The sequence below is a fragment of the Electrophorus electricus genome, chromosome 17 (assembly GCF_013358815.1).
Source record: "Electrophorus electricus isolate fEleEle1 chromosome 17, fEleEle1.pri, whole genome shotgun sequence".
Lineage (NCBI taxonomy): Eukaryota > Metazoa > Chordata > Actinopteri > Gymnotiformes > Gymnotidae > Electrophorus > Electrophorus electricus.
The window spans coordinates 17906472-17929059 of NC_049551.1; the positions used below are offsets into that span (position 1 = coordinate 17906472).

The 22588-nt window shown below is 38.3% G+C and overlaps 1 protein-coding gene across 3 annotated transcripts in view; it reads left to right on the forward strand.

The window, feature by feature from the left end:
* Positions 1-13716: 13716 nt before the first annotated feature.
* Positions 13717-22588, forward strand: part of mef2ca (myocyte enhancer factor 2ca) — a 30243-nt gene continuing 21371 nt past the window's right edge. The window contains exons 1-3 of one of the 3 annotated variants that reach the window (XM_035535566.1): positions 13717-13962; positions 16237-16363; positions 16786-16903. The gene's annotated coding sequence lies outside the window, so the exon portion shown is untranslated. Of the gene's footprint in view, positions 13963-16236; positions 16364-16785; positions 16904-17176; positions 17602-22588 lie in introns of all 3 variants that reach the window. The other 2 variants (XM_035535567.1, XM_027019426.2) reach the window with 2 other exon arrangements.

The window sequence follows — 22588 nt, forward strand, 5'->3', positions numbered from 1 at the left end:
AGTTTGCTGAAGAAGTGAACCACAGTAATGAACCTGCTTTTCAATTAGCATTTTGAGCAGATCTGATCTTAATTCAGGACAGATGCAGAAAATGTACTTTTACACAGAGTATTTCTGTCTTCTAGCATTTCTAGAGGGTTTACATATCTAGGTTGCAGCCTTCTCTTTCAACCTGCCTTTGAAAGAAGTGACAATGTCTAGGGCTGTAGTTTAAGACATCTGTAACATAAACCACTTCTTTCAAAGTAGTTTGATCAATTCCAAATCTGTTTCAAATACACAAAAATGTCATTTTCTTGGTTTGAGCTCATTTGAATAATGCACTCAAATCTGACAGATGCATTATGAAGCTTATAGACAATACTTATGAATGCAGTCTAGTCCCTGACCTCAGTCAAAGTTTCCTGCTGTCACTTTCAGTGCTGAGGGCAGAATATCAAACAGTCTTTATGAGATTCTGGCCTTACCTATAATAAGTATTAGATGGTCTTTTTTTATTGTATCTAACTAGAGTAGTTCCAGCTTCAAACAGTAGACCTGCAGTACTTACAAGCATCTCCTTTATCCTCATTGTGGAATTTGATAGTATATCTTTCAGTGGACAAATGGACAAGTATCTCCATTAAGGATAAGTCTCTCTTAAATGCAAAATTAGCTCTGATTTCTTTAGGACAGTCAATTCAGAGACAAAATGTTCAGTCCAAAGAAGATTCAGTTGTAATTTATATAGGCATACATCTGATAATTGCATAGAAACCTCTTATTTTTGCAGAAATTTTATGTTGAAATACAGTCAGTCCTTAACCACATCCATAGTTACTCGATCTGGGCTCACCTACCTCAAAGACCAGTGGCTGCTCCAGTGCTTTAGAAGACCAGTCATTACTCCAGTGTTTTAGAAGAGCAGTCATTACTCCAGTGTGTTAGAAGAGCAGTCATTACTCCAGTGTTTTAGAAGAGCAGTCATTACTCCAGTGTTTTAGAAGACCAGTCATTACTCCAGTGTTTTAGAAGACCAGTCATTACTCCAGTGTTTTAGAAAACCGGTGGCTGCTGCAGTGCTTCAGAAGAAGAAGAAGAGAGTCACTGTTGCCAGTTGTAGTTATTTGTGAAATGTTAGTGAGAAGGCAGGTTTTTTACACATTCTTTCCACTCAGTATAAAAAATATAAGACCCTGCATGTTAAAGTACATATCAAAGGAGGCACCAGTGAAATTAAACAATATAGAATAAAACAATTCACCATTGGGAGAATGTGTTAAGTGTGCCAGTATTACTAGAATTTTACTACCATGGCCATCCGGCTGGAGGCAGAACCAGAACTAATGTAGTGTTCATATAGATTAGATTCAATTAATCTTTATTGTCATTGTGCAGAGTACAAGTACAGAGCCAATGAAATGCAGTATAGGTCACATTACTGGAAGACCCAGGGCACGCAGAAACAAAAGCCTTATAAATAAAGGCCTTTAAATGATCAATGCTTTGTTCTCTAGGACTTCTGGAAGTTTGTGAAGGAATTGTTTGTGAAGTATATTTTATATGATATTACACTTTTTCCATCTTAATACTTTTTCCATCTTGTTTTGAATGGGTTCATTTGGAAATCATATTGTGGAGTAGTGAATATATACCATAACATGCATTCCAACTGTAATCAAAATTTGGCTTTTTATGAGTATTTTGTCTCATTTCTGAATTGCACATGGGCAAATATGTTTGCTTGTCAGCTACTAATATTTTCGTCCAGTAAGATACAGCTAGTAACTATGACCAGTGACGTTTTGCTACTACAATGGCATGTCAGACAATTCTTCCTCTATACAATATACAGTATATTGATATAGTTCAAGATTTGACTAAACACCTACATAGTGGTTTAGGGAGAATACCCCCCAGTTGCACATGAGTGTTTCTCATGTCCATGCACAATGTTAATGCCACTTGTGCCAAACAGGATACACAAGTAAGCTGCATGCTCAGAGTGAATTTATTTGGGCAACTCCACAAGGGGTTTGGAGAACAGGCAGGAGAGTCAAAAACAGACAACATAGGTGCAGGCAAATCCATAATCAAAAAATCTCACTAGGTTCAAAAACAGAACAGGAAGGCTTAGAATTGAACATGAGAATTCTTGAGAATGCTTGAGAATTGTAGAACTTCCAAAAGCATGGTGAACATATGTACAGGTGCTAATGAGTCTGTCAGTGAGAGATGCCTGGGTGGAGCTAGAGATACGTAGATAAACCTGGAGTCTAATGCTGTGCTCTTTCAGGCAGAAAATCTGTGGAATCTGTTCAGAACTAGGCCACTGTTTTCCTTAAAGCATTGTAGTGTTAAGATCAACTTAAATGTGAAAAATGGTGTTCAGGGTGATACTTCCTCTTCTGATAAGGTTGATTTTTCTGTTATGAAGCTTTTTGCAAATTAGACCCTTTTCAGTATCTTTTTCTGGGAGTGGTTTCACAGTATATCACACATTCTGCCAATTTTCTAGCAACTTTGAAACTTTTTAAGATATTAACTCTCTACAAAGTTCTGAAGATGTTAAGGCAGGCTATTGTCATGCTGCTACTGGACTTTGAACTAAATGATTATTTAGTTTTGATTAATAAGTGGCTTGTTTTGTTTGTACCCTTCAGTGTCTCCAGGACTGAATCAATTTTGTGTTGTTTTGTAAGGCTTGGTAAACATTTTCAGTTGCATGGCATCACTAGTAGAGTCTGGCATTCAGGAGTTGCCAGCATAGGTCAGACATAATGTTACTGACCAGAAACTAGGAACTGTTATAGTGCGACAGGGCAAAAAACGCACCAGGGGTCATGTAGGGCCCGAGACATCCCAACGAGCCATTGGTCTAGCTCTATCTCCCACAGTGCTGCTGCAGACTCGGCTTACATTCCCACTTACTGCTTTGCTGCGGCCATTGCAAAAGGCTCCATCATATTAATCCACTAGCTAGAGAGAACCTTTGATGTCTTCGTCACTTGGCACCTTTTCTGTTTTCCTGGAGTGGTGGGCATCTTTGCTCAGCAGTGTGAGGTGCTGTTTGACACAGATTTACTGATCAAGAAATGTTTTTCAAATGAGAATTATGGAAGGAATGTATTAGATACATTTGCTTTCAATAGAAAGTACTATAAACTTTATTCTCTTTCCAATATGAAACTATATGAAAAATACAAATAAATTACATACATAAAGTCAGATTGGACAAAATAGGCTTGCTGTGTAATTTCAATTGATCAGTACCAAATGAACCCGTAGAATTGGCTGCAGCGTTAGGTGTGGCCACATATCGCCCAGGCAGGTATGTTTCTTTTACTTAATGATATGTGGGTGGTTGGTATACCGATCTAATTAAAGCTAGGTTGGTACTTGACGCGTCGTCACTGGTGCGAGAGTGCATGGCAAAACGTCGCAATTGCTGCGTTTCTGGTTCTGCGTGTTGGCCCATCCTGGTGGTGCATGCTTGTTCACCTCTCCAATGTTCTAATCTGGCATTAGCCACACGCGTGGCAGATCATAAAAATGGACGAATTTGGAGGGAGACTAGTTGGCATTTATATGATCTCTCTATGAGGGAACATAGATGAGGTATGACAGAGATTGTGTAATGGCTCAAAATACATGGACTTTTATGGGGAAAAAGAGGCAGTTTGTCGTAAGGCCTGGAAATCAACAAAAACAGACAAACACACCATCTTCTCTTTGGCCTTTTTTGTCTGCTTAGCAGACATAAAAACAACAGTTATTCCTCATTATTAAGAAGCTTTCCAGTACTGTGGGCAGCCATATGTGAAGGTTGGCAGACCTTTAGTCACTTTTACTGCTTTTCCAGGGGTATGTTGTTGCACCGTCACCTGAAGTTTTGGAGAATGCGTCTTGGATGAAAGCGCTACTACAGATGCATATGTGCTCTCGTCAGAAGCCCTTTGCGAATCTTAGCAGCGAAAGTATAAACTGGCTTAAGTGAACAACTGCAAGCTGTAAAAGTGTCAGTTGTACTAGCTTCCGCCCATCTGCAGGTTTAAGAGGCACAAACCAGCATGTTCAAAGTAGGTAGCTATGTTGCTTCAAAATGCATGTGTTGTGCATACCTAGTATTAAAAGCATCACTCACTTTTAATGATCAAAAACTAAATCTGTATTAAATGTTCTCAGAAGCAAACTGGAGCTTACAAGGAACTCTTCAAGTTTCATTTTAAGGTACATTTTAAAGAGCTTGAATTTCTGTGCTGTTATCCAAAGTAATCTAATTTCATATGGCTGCTTCTGAGCCATCTTTCCCTTCTGTCAAGTTCCCATGCATAAATGTCTGTAGGCTTTACCAAGACCTGCACAAGGTCAGAGCTAATGTTCCGATGTCAATTATAAAACCTGCATCAGACGATTGGAGGATTAAGCACAGGAGAAAATAGGTGTATGACGAGTGTTGTGAAGGGTATAAAACTGAGTGGGTGGGCAATGCACAGTTATATGCCTTTAAGTTGGCACATGCTCAGCTGTTGGAGACTGGTCCAATTTTCCAGCCAACATGTGAGTCATTCAGTAGAGATGCACCAGAAATAAACAGCCTCCCTTTTCTCCCCCAGCGACAGTCCAGTCCACACCCTCATGTGGTTTCTTTTCAGGGTGCTGAGAGTATGTGAGGCTAATGGTCTTGTTGGACCTTAAAGGGGAGGCACTGATTCAATGACACATATAATTTTTGTAGAATTTTGTAACTACTGACCAGGCAATACCTGATTCAGGGGTAGCCAATTTCTGAACGGAACAGATATCCATTTATGATTTACAGTACCAGTCTAAAATTTGGACATACCTACTCTTTGTTTATTTTTACTATGTTTTTGCGTTGTAGGAAAACAGTAAAAGTATCAGTACAATTAAATAAAACATATGTGATTATGCATATAGCCAGCCTTTACTTTCATGATTGCTTTGCATGCTCTTGGTGTTCATGAGGCAGCCATCTATGATGCTTTTCCAACAGTCCACAAAATTCTCACATATGCTGAGCACTTGTAGGATGAAGGACTAAAGTTATAAATAAAATGCTGAGACATTTGAAATGAATACATGAATACAAAATTTTTAAAAATGAGTTTGTTTTAGAACAGTTCATGTAGTGTTATCAACTTTAACTATTAATATATGTATCTACCAAATTAATGTAAGCAAAACCATTAGATCAAAATGCCTTTAAGGTGATGAAAAACATACATTCACTCAGGTGTGTCCAAGCTGGTAGTCTAGATGCATGGTCATAGCATATATTATTTTTTCACATGTAAAATTAACAATGACTGAACTGACCAAAAAAAGAAAACACTTTTCCCTTGAATAATTCATACTCTGGGTCTCTGCATTTGAGGGGGGTCATTCTTAATTAGTTGTTTGTCAAAGCAGAGGAGAATTAATGCTAATGATTCATTAGGAATTGTGCTGATAGTTCTGCAGTACCTATATTTTTGTGATAGATACACCCATAATATAGTATACATTTATGAGGTGTCCATCCTGAAGTGGAGGAGAAGAACTTTTCTAAAAGATTGTGGCGCCAACTTTGTGATTGTGGTAAGACAGTCTGACTTGTTTGATTTTGCTGAGCCAGAGTGCCAGTTTGCCAGATATATATTTACCAGCACAGTGGCATACTTTAAAGAGCAGCATTGTCCTCAGAACAATTGCAGCCCACTATAGACTGCTGTCCTGCTGTGAGAAGCCTCCATGGAGCCAAAGAAGTGGGTTGGATTTCTCAAACTTGTCCTGCCATCACAATAATACTCCCACACAATGGAAATGTGAAATATAGTTCATGGAACACATAATTGGCTGAAAATTCCACAAAAAGTTCTGCTGAGATGAAAAATTCAAATGCAAGACACTGTTTTTACAAATCAGATATACTCTGCTTCTTACTCATAATAAAAACAAAAAAATATCTTGTTTTATTTCATCATATTCAAACAATGTGAAGTGTGTGAGGGACTTGCTTGGTGTGAGTTGATGCCTCAGGTCTAGTTGTGATGCCTGATTATATCCCAGTTTGGCTTCTGCTCAAGTGGACTGGATTTGACTTCAGTAATCTAGTTTGTCCCTCAACGGTAGATCAGCCCTATTAAATTAAGTATAAAGGTCACTTGGTCATTTCCTTACAGAAGGAAGGATTAGTTTGCATACCCAAGGTTTGCATATCCAAGGCTATTCACATTTTTCAGTAATTTCTGTTCTCTTCCAAACAAAACTGGAGCTAACCTTCATCATAAAAACAGCCAACAGTTTTCAGTGAGAAAGGTGCATATGTCTTTGGGCCCCAAAAACGTAAAGGCTTTAGTGAATAATTCTGTTACAGTGCTGTCTAATCAGTGTATAAATATCAGTTTGGAAGGACATGTACTGATATCCATAATTGAGTATATAAATCCCAGAAAATAAAAATGACTTAAATTTGTGCACTTTAAGGGTGAACAGAGGAAAGGTTAACTGCATTTTCAAGGTGATATAGAAATTATGCAAACAAGCAGAATAATACACTTCTAATCCATTTTCAATGTTCTTTGCAGCACAGTAAAACATTGAAATCTTAAAAAATAATTACATAAAATAGCCCAATTTTGTAGGATAATTACTTTCACAAGGGGAACATTCAGTGCAAAACACTTTGCATTTGGCACAAGCAGTCGAATCTTCTGAACTGCTGTTTCAACAGAACCTTTGATCCATCCATGTGTTCCTTCCATTCAGGATCCTTTAAGCATAATTTTATTTGCATTACAGTCTAAAGGATGTGATGCTGATACACAGATACAGCCAAAGGACACCCATCAAAAACATACAGCATAGGCCCAAATTATTAGTCGGATATATAAATAGAGATAAAGATTTGTAGGGCCTGTAAATGCTCTTTCACCATTTTTGCTGCATTTTACAGAGAAACCCACCCTTCACACTTTAGAAAGCTTCTCTCTCACACACCCCCACAGAAAGCCTGAAAGCTCATCTTATTAATTTACTCTTGTGATTAGCCTTCTTAAGATGTGTTAAGGTTCCCTATCAAAACACTCACAGCTTGTAGTTATCACCGTGGGAGTCTTTTGCCATACCTTATCTAATGCAAACAGTCACTCAAGATAAGGTTAATACATTCAATTCACAGTCAGCGCCCCAACCTTCTTAGGTATCATAGATGTGGAAGATTTCTCGCAGGTGATACAGTATCACAATGTGACACTGACATGTGGCAGGTTTTTTTGCAGGTTCAAACTAACCACTGATTATATCAACTAGAATTAAATCATTACTTAACACAAAAATGATTCACATTTAGTTAAGACTGTGTAAGTCCTTTAATGTTACAATGCTATGTGTAATTTGTCAAAGATGACCACGGACTTCATCATAACAAGCTAAATTCTTATCTCTGAGTCTCCAGAGTTAAGCAGGAAGAGGAACTCCAGTTCCTGTTTACAAAGTGGAGGTTTTCTCCCTACATCTCCATGGGTGCAAGGTCAGTGATCTGTCACTGTTGAGGCCTGTCAGCTATTACCTCAGCTATGAGACCATATGAGACCACTTGCCCTCCTGACATCTCAATCGCAGGCATTTGTTCAGCCCAGAGTGTCAGCACTCTACGTTGCTCTTATACTCTGTGTTATGGGAGTAGCAGCAGGCAGACACCCAACCTGCATGTTCACACAGCAGTGTGTGATAGCAGTAACTGACAGATCAGCTTCTGTACATTTCTAAAGTGACTGATTGTCCAGTAATTTTACAGACTTGATTTAAGATACTGTAGAGAAAACTTGTCCTACTTTAAAAAGATTATTACTCTTTCTGAAATATTTCAGGCATGGTATTATGGTTGAACATCATCTAGCAAGTAAATGTGTGGAGTCCCAGAGCAAGATTCATATGTTACCTACTCATGGTCCTTTAAGAATTTCTTGGACAGCTGTTTCTAAGGCTTGTTGTGCTATGTATCGTTTACTCTGACCCAGGTATAACACCACAGAGCAATAAACACACTACAAAGTCCTAAACACCATTGTTGGAATACCATCCTATTCTTACCGCCATGACTGTAATCCAAGCACAAGCTTTTAGCAGTGGATGGTATGATGGTTTGGATAATAGTTTTACTATGCTGGATTATAGGACTCATTAAATATAAACAAAATACTCTTAAGAACTATTTAAGAAGTATTGTTAATATTGAATTATCTGTTTGGTGTGCAAGTAAAAGTTTCATCTACAAAAAAACCCCCTTATGAGATATGGTTAAACAGATCAGCAGTGGTACACATATGGTAAGGAAATGTTCTACAATTTTGCTTTATTTTCTGCATGGAATCAGAACTGTGGTGAGCATTGTTCTTTCAATTCATAAATATTATTCATAAATATTCCATCACTAGTCCACTTAATATCTTTTAAAGTTGATTGGCACTTTCATTTTGAAGTTATGGAAGGTTATAACATGCCAAATACACGTTAATTTCAAGAAACATTTCTCCCAATTTTGTTTTCTGGAAGCCACTTGATTCTTTACAATCCTTATGGTTTGTTCAGAATTAAATGGCAACCTGCTAATTTTTGAATTTCAGTATTGCTGAACGTACTCCTTGTGGCACAACTGTAGCGTTATATTTATGGGTAATGTGCACCTCCAGTATAAGGATCCTGGGAATACATCCTATAATAGAAAATCTCTAAATAAAACCTCAGTTAAATTATCTACATGTCTTTAGTTACACATAGTGATCACATTATTATAAAATTAAATAACATTTAGATTAAAAAATACTGGAATTTGAATTTAGGTTTAGCAAAGTTTTAGTATGGCTTGGTGTCATACTGGTGGTGTGATGTGTCTTTGAGAGAAGCCTTGCCGTAGAAGAACACGTGTGGCATCTGTACTGCGTAATAGGAAACAGGATGATAAACAGTTGGAATGTGTCAGAGAGCTTGTTCCTTGAAGAATATCAGGGAATGAGATGGGAGACTGGTCCTAGCACCTGTCACTCAGCCTGATAATGTTTATCTGCCTTTGGATGTGTCTGGAGGCCTGTGTGGTCTTCTTAATGGGTGTCCTGCAAACACGTGACACTATCCAACCACCTCTCTCTCTGTCTTCCTGTGTCTCTGTCAGTTAGCCTGAGGTTGTATGCCAGACCTCCCAGACATCTGGGTGCAGCATTGCTCTGGACTGGTTTGGGAATGAGCAATTTTCGGGTTCTGCTTTGTCATTCTTACTGTATGTCATATGATGGAATAATTGTGTTCCTCATGGTCTTATTCAGTGCAGTGAGACATGGGAAACCTGTGTACAAAAGTGTGAAAACATTCATTGCTTAGAAACAGCTGACTTGTCTGTAGCATGCAGATGAATAAGCAAATGGAGCAAAGAGGGGAAGCAGATTGAGAAGCAGGCTATAAGATTCTTTTGCTGTAGACATCCAGGCTATAAGATTTTCACATTGCAGACATCCAGTATGATCATCTCTGGCTGTGGTTTCTCAGTTTCAGATGATTCTAGTCTCAGGTGACATACAGCAGTACTCTTCTGACCACAGTTTTCCTTGGTATTGGCAATGAAGTGGAACCTGAGGTTACACATGCATCTTTTCCATACACCTTCTGTACAGTCTTATATGCCCTAAAGTAATGAAGATAAAATTGTTGTCTCTTCTCCAGTGCAGAACCATCACCAGTGATGTCCACAAATGGAAATGGAGATGAAAACTGCTTAGTCAACATGTTTTAGTACACAGCTTAGCAGTTGTTAGTTCCATTCTAATTCCATTTAAATTTTCTTCAAAAACAGTATCACCATAAAATTCAAAGGAGATTACTAATGAGTATATTGTTTAGAGTGGGTTTGCTGGGAATAGAAATGAACAACCATATTTTGCTTTAGTCTTTGTGGCATCTCACAGGAGGCAGGTGAGCCTTCTGGTCTCAGAGAAAGCTCACTGGAGACATGCCATGAAGTCCAAGCATGTGTGGCAGCTCTACAGAGAGATTACTTTACCCTCTCATCATGGATTTGACAGTAACCCTACCCAGCACGTGGTTGAGCTGGCTTCCAGGCTGCAGGAAGGCAGCTCTTGCCATATCTGCTCCATTGCTAGCTCTTCAGATCCTCTGATTGTATACATTTCGAAGTTATACATTGCCGCAGCAGCAATATTTATGTATTAATTTATTTATACTAACTTGAAAAATAATATCACACTCATCCATTTTTCTTGTACAGATAACCAAACAGTGGGGTTTAGAGACTGGAACTCCAATCAGTAACATATTAACCACCACTTCCTCCTGTCACTCTGTAGCCTCACTCCTCTGGGGAGGGCCAGACCACAGCTGCACACCACAGTCCTGAGCTCTTATCCCTCGGACCCATAATAGTGGCTGCCCAGCAGGGCCCTAGGCATTACCCAGCATGACCTCCTCCTCTCTGCTCTTCCTAGGAAAAGCCATCTACTGCCACACTGCCCTCACTACACTGCACAACTAGATTTACTGATCATAACTAAGTAATACAAAAAGCATTGAACTGCAATCAGAACATTCTGTTTCACAGTACATGGAGGTTTTAAATAGAGATTTTAAATAGAGATTTTTTAGGTTTATTTATTGCCCATCAGCACTTTCTATATTACAAAAGAATGGTGATTCTGTATTTGCTATATCAAATGTGTAATTGTTTTTGACTTTAACTTTAGATAACAGTCTAAACAAAGAAACGCAAGTGCTTCACACACCATCCATATGTGGGAGTTCCCATCAAAACCACTTGTTCCAAAAGAGAAGGGTCAGAGTGGATATTTACATTGGACTTTCTAATATATACTATAAAAAAACATGTTTTGCATGGCTGTATTTGTTGTTTGAATACAGAGATGCTGTAGTAGTTCTGTGAAAAATCCATTAACCAAGTTGCTCCAAATGGAATATGTGAAATCTCCAAGGAAAGCACATAACCTTTTAATACCAGTTCTGCAACGTTCACTTGTGCAAATGGAGATAAGAAGAGAAAAGAACTAGATATCTGGATTCAGAAAGGGACTTGCAACACCTGAGCAGTCATGAAGGTGAGAATTCAGGCACTGTCTCTGTCTAGATTTGGAACAAACAGCAATTGAAAACCAACAAAAGTTTTTCCTAATTTTTTTCCACTGACTTTTCATAAAAATCTAAAAGCAGATCTGGATTTACATTTACATTTTGATTTTCTCACTGCAGGTATGCATGCATCTTTTTGAAATTTAATATGTTACAACCAGGCATGCCAACAAGGCCACTGATTAGGCAAAATCAAGTGTTGGTTGTATTTGATAAATGTTCCACACTAAACAGGAAGTGTATTTTATTGTGGATATCTTTTAAGGATTATTTATTAAAGTAAAAAGGGTAGGCTCCAAATGATCTGTATTAGCATGGCTCGGTACTTGAATACTGTTCACAGAACCTACTGTACACTTGCTTGTATGTATGAACATACAATAATCTGAAAATATTATCTAGAGGTGAAAGTCACTCTCAGCCGCACGAAACAAGACTTGCCTATTCATTCCCTGTACTGTTCTTTCAGCATTAACCATTTTCACCGACCTTTCCCCTGGTTTGAGAAGTAAGTTAGGGCCATGGTGATGATTGTGAGTATGTGTTTCATTGCAGCGGCTGTGCTGAACTCTCCTAGTGAGGTGTTCCACAGCACGGTGGATCTTTTGCCAGAGAACTCCTATGGAAAATCAAAGAGCAAAAACAAAACAAAATAAAAAACAAAACAGAAAGACAGAAAGGGTAGAAACCTCAGGGCTTTTTTGAATAAAAGTAGACTGAGTCTCTTATATCACAATATTTTTATGTTACTAGTAGCAGAGAGGATGCTGACAAAACACACATGTAAATCTGTCGGTGAGCTCTCTGGACTGATGACTTGGCCACGTTGGTCTTTTTCATCCTCTTCTGCGACAAAACAGAAATTCAGGTGTATTCTCCAACAAGTGGCTCATGGGTGCCTCGGTCTGGGATGGCTAGCCATACCCACCCTCTCTGCATGTGCCCAGGCACTGTGGTGCTGACGGACATCCTCACTGATGTGTAACCACCAGCACCGCCGCCAACGGCAATGACATAAATGAACAGAAAGTTTTGTGTTGGAAACGGCTTCCACTCAAATGTGTCACGCTGGTGGAGCCCCTCCTGGGTGTGCCGGACACGGTCTGCCCACAGCTCTCTCTGGCACTCGTGGTCTGTCATTAAGCCTTGCGTCTGGTGCCACATGTTCCTCCAGGAGCAGGACAGTGTGGAGGGAGATGCCAGGGGCACACACTAGCAGCCGCCCAGCTCACGCCAACATGGCACCGACCTGCCCAACTAACCAGCCAAACCTCATTTTACTGGAACTGCTGTTGCAGAGGAAGATAATAGCTGCTCGTTTTACTGCGGTTCATTATAAACAGTGAACTTTAGAGCTGGGGCCTGACCCTAAATGTGAAAATTTAGTCTGAGTTTATTGAAGAAAATAGTTGACTGTTCATTTAGAGTTTGACTGCTTCAAATGTTCCTGGGGTTTCACAACAAGTTTTAGGCATGGACAATGTGCATGTTTCAATTCAACAGTTATAATGTTCGTCAAGTTAACAGCGCATTGATTCATCCTCATCCACACATTTTCCCTTAAATTCTAGTAATTTCAGTAAACTGTAATAAGCAAGTTTTACCACACAGTCAACAATGTCGAGAAGGCAATGCAAACATTCTAAGGTGCACTTGAAAAGTGTAATTTCCCAAAAGCTTTGCAGATGGTTTATATGATTTCACCCATCCGTGCTGAAACGGACACGGCACAGGCAAATGTTTGTTATCTTTGGTTTCAGTTGGAGGTGCAGTGTGTCCCTGGGCTGGTCAAAAACGCATACCAGAACAGACCAGCAGGTCCCTCCCATTATTGCAATGAGAGGCCAGGGACATGTTCTACAAGAGTCATGTGACTGTCTCCAGCACCCCCAGTGTTTCTTGCTCACCACATACGTTTACAGATCCAGCCCTTAGCTAAGGTTGCCAAAGTGCTATTTGGGAATCAGCTGTACAAATAAGTCTTTTTTTATTTTAATCTTATTTCTTGAAGAGGTAATCATTTCTTTATCTTTTTTTTCATAATTTACACGTTCTTCCATCAAAACACATTTGTAATTTTGTTTTATTAGAAAAAGAGAAATTTTATTTCAGTGGGTTGAAGTCTCATTTGAAGGCACCAGTCTGAGGTAATGTGAAAAGACATTAACTCAGTAACTGAGTGATTATTTCTATATGAATCACTCAAAGTCATTCTTTATCTCTTAGAGGAAGATTGGCATGGAAATAATAATGATAAGTATGTTTAATTCAGTTAGATTAGTCAAAAGATTTTGACAAATTTTTTCAGTAGGTGCAATGATTTAATTATTTTCTGAAATCATGTGATACCTCTTCTAATAACTATATTACCTGGTACTGTTTCTATTACCAATTTAATTCGTCTCACTTGCAGAGAACATTAATATCTGCTTGAAGGGGCAGTAATTCTGGACACTTGTGCCAAGGCCGACAAAAGCCTGCATGTCACTGATACTTTACATCTAAATATATCACAAACTGACAGCAGCAGGTGAGATTCTGCCAGACACTTGCACTGAATGATCAAGCATACAGTGTGTGTGTGTGTGTGTGTGTTCTTTCTGGGTGTGGTTGGGGCTAGGATACCATCTCTCTCCACTGTGGATCGAGATCTGAACTAAACGCAACCCAATTTTGGGTTTCTCTTCAAAGCCAGCTGGTCTGGCTTTATTTCTTTTTAAAATTTTTATTTCTCACAGTTCTTTCCTTTTTTTCAAAGATTTTTTATAATCTGACCCACAGCAGGTGCTGGAGGGTAGGGCTTCCTGGAGAAGAATACTGAAAGGACTGGTAAGTTTGCAGTAATTATGTCAGAATCTGGCACAAGGAGTGTTGCTGGACATGGGAGAAATGCCTCCAATGAGCAGAAAAGTGTGTGAGCTTGAGTGACACAGTGATTCAATGCATCTCCTTTGGGATATATGCAGACCTAGGAATAGAAATAGAAAGATACAAATTTAGAGAGGAGCACTGTTTTTTTGGGAACGTAGTTGGCTTGGCAAATAGATATGTTTGTCCTGAAACAGAGTACATGTCATCATTGGCTAATATTGTCAGGGTTGTTTTGGGTGGACCTCTGAAATAATATTGTCAGAACAATGTACATACATAGCCAGGTAAGGTCAGGAGGTTCAAGCCTGCATGCTAATTTTGCTGACACTGATATGAGAAACTTTTAAATCATTTTCCAAATCATGTTTCTGATGTCTGTGCATTTGGTTTATTCTAGTAGATGTGTTGATATGGAAAAGTCACGGCATACTCAAGGATGTAAAACAATGAGGAAATTGGGTGTCCTACTCAGAGCTGCACCTCAAGTTAAATCAGGCGACTGCTTCAGCTCTCATTTCTGCTGCTGTCTTGCCTCACGACTATGGAGGCCACAGCTGCAGGGAATCAATCAGGAGTGGCAGAGATAATGAAAGGCATATCAAGGGCATTTGGGAAAGCCCACAAAACAGCCACAACCGCAGCAACCTTCCTCATTTCTAGCTTCAGTTTCAAAACAAAAAAAAAAAAAAAGTGGCACACTTTTTAAGGTCACCTCATGTATAGAAACCTTTCTCTGATTTCTCTGATTCTCTGATGCATTCTTTGACTGTGTTGGCTAGCAGTCTTTTCTGTACCCTACTTTAATGAGCTGCACTCAAAGGTTGAATCAACGTTTACAGAATGACCCCATTTTTAGCTCCAGAAGTAGAGTGAAGTGAACACAGTATTGGAATTTAGCATGTTCAGTTTCTCCAGTATAGATTTTTTGTTATTTGTCTTGTGAAGTTTTACATTATTTTTACTTTAATAAACAGTCACAAAAGATTTTCAGCTCTATTTGGTTTTCTATGACCATAATATACAGAAAATATCTGAACAGTTCAGAAAGTGAAATCTTGTAAAGTCATCAGATGAATTAGCCAGTGAATTCTGGTGATTGTGTTGAGTTGTGTTTGATTCTTGACTGTTTAGCTCTTCCTGTAGAATTGGATTTTCTTGGATTAAAGTTTTTCAGTTTTGTGCCTTTCTCCCTTATTATATTTTCTGGTCATGGGATCATAAAAATTCCATAATTTCTCTTTACTTACAAGTTTTGAATATGTTCTTATTTGCATCTTATTTCAAAGAAATATCTCCATTGCTAGTGGTTTCTTTAGTGTCCTGCATATGAAGTATGATAAAAGAGTGTTACATATTTCATAAGCCCCTCCAACATGGCTGGCCTGTAAGGCAAGTTAGGTGACATTTAGGCTACCTCCCATAACAATGACCAAGAACTTGTCAGGTGAGCTTGGTAATGCAGCGCATTTCGAAGGGAGTTTTCCATAGTGCAACTCCATGGCTGAAACAGGAGCAAGGCATACAACAAAGGATAGCATGTTTTCAGTATTCAGCCTAATCTATTATGTATCGCAGGTATTATGTTCCAGGTGATTTGCTCAACAGCACGTGTCAATAAGTAAAATAAGGTCTTTGAGACAAGCTAACATCATGGAGCCATTATGACCAAGCGTTCTCAGTAGGCAGAATTCTCAATAACATGTCCATGGCATCATGCTCACACTACGCTCTCTAAAGTGCTGTGCGAACCATCTAGATTATTTGGAATCAAAATCATTTGGAGTTCAAATTGTTCATGTGCTTTCCCTTATGTAGTGTATATTTCATTATGCACTTTTTTTTGTGCATATATCTATAAATCAACAAGTCATGACATGACATAATCAGAATCAATTACTATGAATTTTCTAAAAACACTTTAATACATTTATTGATTATCATTTACTCAGAAACTGTTCTGGCAGTTAGCCAAAAGCCTAGTCAATGTTTCCTGCTGACTGTGTCTCGAGTGCATGATCCAGCTTTTTCTATCATTTTATGCCTATTCTTTATACTTATGTGAGAGCACAATGTATGGTTTGGATTGATCTATCTGCCTGAACAGGTAGCAACAGTACTTATATTACTAAAAAAATACAGAATGCAAATAGCATAGAAAATATAACAGTTCAAAAACCTATGCAGCTTCACAGTTTCCTCAAAAACTCTCCAAAATGTGTTTCTGTATGATAGAAATTTGGCACAGGAAATCATGCCCATGTTAGGAGAGAACCATCATTCTCTATGAGTGTGACTCTACGTGCTGCAGTCACAGAAGGAGAAGGGCACCGGCATCTAAGCCTTCCTTGCACACACAACCGTGAGCAGGCTTGTAGATTTAATTTTTCACTCTTGCTTTCATTCTGAGTAAATTTATTAACTCGCATTTCAGTTGAAAACATTAGCTGAACAGTGATCGTCTTCGCATTCATACTAAAGTCCATATGGAGGGGCTGACTTTTTAAACCAGAACCAAGTGTAATATGCACAGCTGCCACTGTTCTGCACTGATGAGCTGCTATGCTCTATCTTCACAGTCTTCACAGTCACTAGGTGTTAAAATGCATAATTTTGGATAGCTTATTTATTTATGTATTTATATATTTATGTATGTATGTATGTATTTATTTGTTTGTTTAGGTACACATGTATACTTATATGCATACATTTATTTGCATATTTAACTACTAACTAACCAACTGAATTTTTAATCTTTCATTTATATACATTGTACTCCCTCAGGTGCCAAAATACAGGCCTGGATGCTACAAAAAGCAATCTGATGGAGACACAAAAGCACTGAAGATTAGAGCAGAAGGATCAGAGAGATAAGTGACAAAAGGATACATGCAAGTAATAGGTAAGAGTTATCATCATCATCATCAACACCATCATCATCATCATTTTAATTATTAATTACCTCAGCTCTTTACAGTGCTTAATCAGCAGATGACAGTAACAGGTCTATTGCAGTAAACACATTACGACTTTTAAACAACAAATAAATAAATAAAACCATCGTATGCATAATGTTTTAATCAACTCTTAATTGAAATACGCCGTTCATTCGCGTGCAAGGCAAAGAAAACTACATCTAATTGGTCAAAGTCACGTTGAGGCGTCTGCTTCTCAGCTTTCATCTGTGTACTGTACATGGCGATCGGAGTCCGCCCCTTTAGAGGACGAAAAGAGTCTCTCCTCTTACGCGCGGAGGGTACGACGGTGACGGTGAATTAGAGAAGTCCCAAACAACATCCAAGGGAAGCAGCATCGCGGTTAGTACTCTTTGGAAGTCTAGGTAGATCGTCAGAAGAACAAAGTGATCTCTGAAGTCACGCTGACGCTTCATCGCTGTGCTGAAACCACCGGGACGTGGACTTATGTGATCTTTTCCTGCCTCACTGTCGCTCGTGAAGTGTTCTGCAGCTGCTCCGGATTCACAGAGCACTTGAGAAGACCTCGCGTGGTCCTGTGCTCGGCACATTTGGTGGACCAATTTGACCAAGACACAAATTTCCGCTGTCACGCTTTCGAGTGATCATACTCATGCCTAACGAAGTAAGTAAAATCTAACCGTTCTGCTGTGTGCCACATTTCGAGATGCAAAATTCTTGATATTAAAATGTATTAAGTAGCTAAAACTTCTCGGATTTTTTTCCAGTGTAATATAGTAGTGGGTAGTGGATTAGTGAATTATGATTTAATCTCTTATAATATCCTATAATGGTGAGACTCCAGTAGTATTACAAAAGTTGCGCTGTGCAGTAGAGAATGATGGAACATTTGGGAGATTATTACTGTAACGGGCGAAACACAAGATGAGATGTTCAACTTGAAAAGAAAGCAACTCCTTTTCACATCATCATATCGGTTATACGCAGTTTTAAACTGACTTTTATCGTTACTGATAATACTGGAACTTGTGTTGCTAATCATGATTTAGTTGGAAAAGGCTAGAAAGACATTTATCTTATATGTACTTGGCTGAGAAGTTTGTTGTGGGGCTGTGCTGGTGAATATAGCTCACGTTATTAGTAAGAGCACAAACAGATTAAAGCAGGAAATGTGTCTTACAAAGTACAATGGCGATTTGGCACCCTCTGAGTTCTTACCTATATCTATTAGATGATTATTGAAAAACCTGTAGATTTTGTAGTTATACTTATATAAGACATGCTTATATTCATTTATGGATTTGCAAAATCCCAGTTGGCAGACAGAATGTGTTATGAGTAACATGGCTAACATAATCAAAGAAGTTTAGAGTATTCCTCTCATTCAGTGATGATTATACATTAGGTTTATTTAGATATGTTCCAGAGAATCAAAAATGGATCCAAACATCCTTGGGATTTATTTAACAAGCCCACTTGTACTGCATGTTCTGAGCTACTTCTGACTGGAAGAATGAAGACTAGATAGTGCACTTACAAAGCGCATTATGGGACATATCTAGGGACATTTAAAAGCATCATATGTTATATTAACTGTAATGTGTTATATAATGTTTAATATGGGAAAACATTTCTACATAAGCATTAATATTGCTTTAGTTAAACCTACTCAGATTAAATAAATTTGATATTTTAGAGCTTTGCAAAACTGATAATTTTTGTCTGGTTTAGCTGAAGTTATGTTTTTACATTACACATTTTAAAGCCACAAGTTTATATTTTCTTTTCTTATCCAACTTTGATATTTATCACTGAAGACTGAATGGGAAAAGTAACTCAGCCTCTGACTTTTTCACCACTAGTCAGTTTGTATTTAATTAAATGTTGATTAACAATTATTAGTATGATGGTTCTTCATCACATTATCCAAAACTTTCTTTAGTTGTTTTTGGGGAAGCAACTTAACATAAACAAGGAATATAGGAATTATTTATGCAGTAATAAAAACTAATAAACAGGCTGAGATCACCTTTCTCCATTAGATACTTAAGAAACCCACGCAGCTGGATGACAACAGTGTGACACACATCACTTTAAAGACAGCCATGGTGACCAGATCATCTTAACAAAGACTGAATTAAAGCCTATTAAATGCCATTATGCATAAATGATCTTAGGTTACCCAGGCAAATGAGTCATCAAAGTTTTAGGACCTTGCAAAAGTTTAATAATAGGTTTTTTTACGCTGTCGCCCATTGACCTAAAGTGGCCTACTTTCTTTATCAAATAAGGAAAAGTAGTGTGCATTTTCTTCATATGACTCAAATCACATACATTTAGTACTTGTAAATAAGGGCAAACAGCACATATCTATCACACACACTTAACCCCATATTTAACCCTAGATAAACATACAGATGAAACATGACCTCCACAGCTTTGGACATTTGCTGATCTTGTCTGCAAAGCTTCTCATTTCGTACAGCCCAAACTAACATTGCCCAAGCCCCCAAGAGATATTTTTCACTAAATGTAATCTATCTTTGTCACTAGTGTGAAATACTTACTTTAGCGTATTGCACTGGTCCACTGAGAACGCTTTGCACAGAGGACTCTTTGTGCATCGTTCGTATGTAACGTTAATCAGCGAGCTCCCTCTGCCCAAAGCAGCCATTATAGGGTATATTTTTAGTGGGTCATGTGCTTATAGTTTGGAGCGAGGTGATCTCAAATTTGAGTTTATAACTTTAAGGTCAAAGAATGCAGACATTCTAGAAAGTGTGAGCAGTATGGAGCATAAGCATCTGTGGGCTTTGACCCTACACTAGATTTTACAATTAGATGATGGTTTGTTTACTGCTGTCTGTCCTGAAGAAATTTTTTGCAGAGAAAATACAGTTGAGGCAGAAAGCTGACAATGTTCAGAGAATCTCTGCTGTTGGATTTTAAGACCGGTGTCCCGCAAAGCCCAGACGGACAATTTGACCTGCCGAAGTCATTTAGGCACCTGCTGATTGGATCTAATCGTTGTGATCTGAGTGGACATGTTCAACATTTCACATAAGATTTCACTATCAATTGCTTGTGACCTAAGATTTGGATGGATTTTACTATGATTATAATTACCCTCTGCAAGTTTTATAGTTTGTTGTTGGCTGTAGGGTTATAAATGTCTATAGGCAATGTCTATGATTCAGCCAAACAGTTTGTCTCCTAGTAGATGTCAATAATTTTCCATGGTTACTAGGTGAAAAAGATGGAGTGGCAAGCTACATGTACATTATTGGAGTTTGGCACTGCTGTCATGTGATAGATACCTGATAGATATGTGACAGATATCTGATCTAGCCACTTTTTCTTAGTTTGTAATATTTTATATAGTTTTATCTTTGTAAATTAACACTTAGGTTTATATATAAAAAAATCTTATCTAAGGTGAATTATATAACAATGTTTAGGAATTACTGATGAAAGCAGAATAGAAAATAACTTTTTGTCACTAATCAGTAATTAATTTAATGGGATTTCATCATGTTATCCAATGCTTTTCATATAATTTGTGTTTTGGGAAAATACTCAAAATGAACAGAAAAAAACCCCCATAGGAATTCTTTATAATACAATAAAAGGTAATCAGTCATACTTAAAAAAACTATTAAAGTACTTGGCTCACAAACAAGGGTGAAATGAAAATATTAGTTGAGGTTTTATGTCATAGCTGTTGAAACATTCATTCATAGGTATGACATTGCCCTCTGATATGTTTGAAAACTTAATCAGTACATTGTTTAAAATCTTTAAAAAGCTGTCCATGCTTTGGATTTGTTTCTTATTAGCACCTGGGAGAAAAAAAAGACACATTCATAAATTGTTTTAAAGAAAAAGAAGTGTGCAGCAATATGTGCAAAAGACATCAGTATAATCCTTGAGCAGATTTATCTCATTATCTGATAAAATGAAGTCTGTGGGATCCTTAAAATATATCATTTTGTATACTTGTGTATTTATCTTTAATGAGTAAATGAATCCGGGTATAGAATCTGGGTTCTTTGTATGTCCAGTTAAATGATCCAGGTAGTTTGGAACAAACCATTTGTTATTTTGTTTTAGCACCTGCTTAATTGTCCGTGAGAGGGAGTGTGGAGTTCGAAGGAGGAACAGGGTGGATACCTGACGTCATGCACTTTTGGTTTACCACACTGGGAAAACTCCCACACTCAGAGATCCACATCCACCCTCAGAAGACCACAGACACAAACAGAGAGACACGCCTATGCTCAGAGACCCATGCCCACTCCTCTCATATAGCCACATCCATGCTCACATAGCCCTGCCCACATTTAACCAAAATCCAAAAATGTGTTATTATTTGCCTTACATTTGAACCTGCATCTCTCCACAGAACTTTCTGTTGTTCTGCACTTTCTGTTGTTCTGCACTTTTGACTATTTTAGTATTCAAATACCAGAAAATTAAGTGTGTTCAGGCATCCACATTAGAGGCTAAAAAGGTGGGAACATGTGCAGGGATGAGGTGCAGGTCCATGCTGAGTGAGAGTGTGGATATGAGAGGCCTGCACTGTGTCCAACACGCCTCTGGCTGCTTTGGGAGCCAAGTGTGGAGGGGCTGGAGAACAGCCTGCTGCACGTGCCACACACAGATCTCTGAGCCAACCAACAGGGAAATCAGTTCTTCACCTTGAGAAGGGAGTCAAGAGTGCTTAAGGATATCAAGCACAGATTCAAAACAAAGATGCAATCTGGAAAAACTGGGAAAGTATGCATAGTAGCCATAGTATACGTATACTCATAATCCTTATACATATACTCCTATACACATAATCTTTATACATATACTCATAATCCTTATACATATACTCATATACACATAATCTTTATACATGTACTCATAATCTTTATACATGTACTCATAATCCTTATACATATACTCATATATGCATAATCCTTATACATATATTCATAATGCTTATACATATATGCATAATCCGTATACATATACTCAAATATGCATAATTCTTGTACATATAATCCTTATACATATACTCATAATCCTTATACATATACTCAAATTCCTATGATTATAACGGGATCAAGTGGAGGGAGAAAAGTACTGCCCTGATAATCTAATGCTTCTTCCATTCGGTAGCTAGTAAGGTTGCAAATGTTGGTTACACATGCAGGTTCATTATTTGACTGCACCTAAAATAATCACACAAACACAAGCAATGATGTCTTTGCATGTGGCTTCGGGCGGCCGCAGAGTGTCAGTTGGCAGGGCATGTTGGTTAGTGGTGGAGCACATACGCAGCCCACACAGTGAGACTGCAGCTGCCACACAGAGCTCTACAGCAAAAAGGAAGTTATGCAAATTAATGCCCAAAACTGCATGGTGCCAAAGTCACAGGCAGGCTCCCAAGAAAAGATCTGAGAAGTTGAATGTGCAGGAAAATAGTTAGAGAGCTGCTGCCATGTTGAAGCTTGCTTCCTGATGGGTTGTGATGTGTATTTTAGATTTGCAGTTAAGGAGTAAAAGTCCGGCATGAACCTGGGCTCAGTCGAAGGCATCTGCTGATTCATCAGCTGATAGAGAAGCAGTCGAGTTGAGTACATGGAATCTGCCACTGGTCTGTG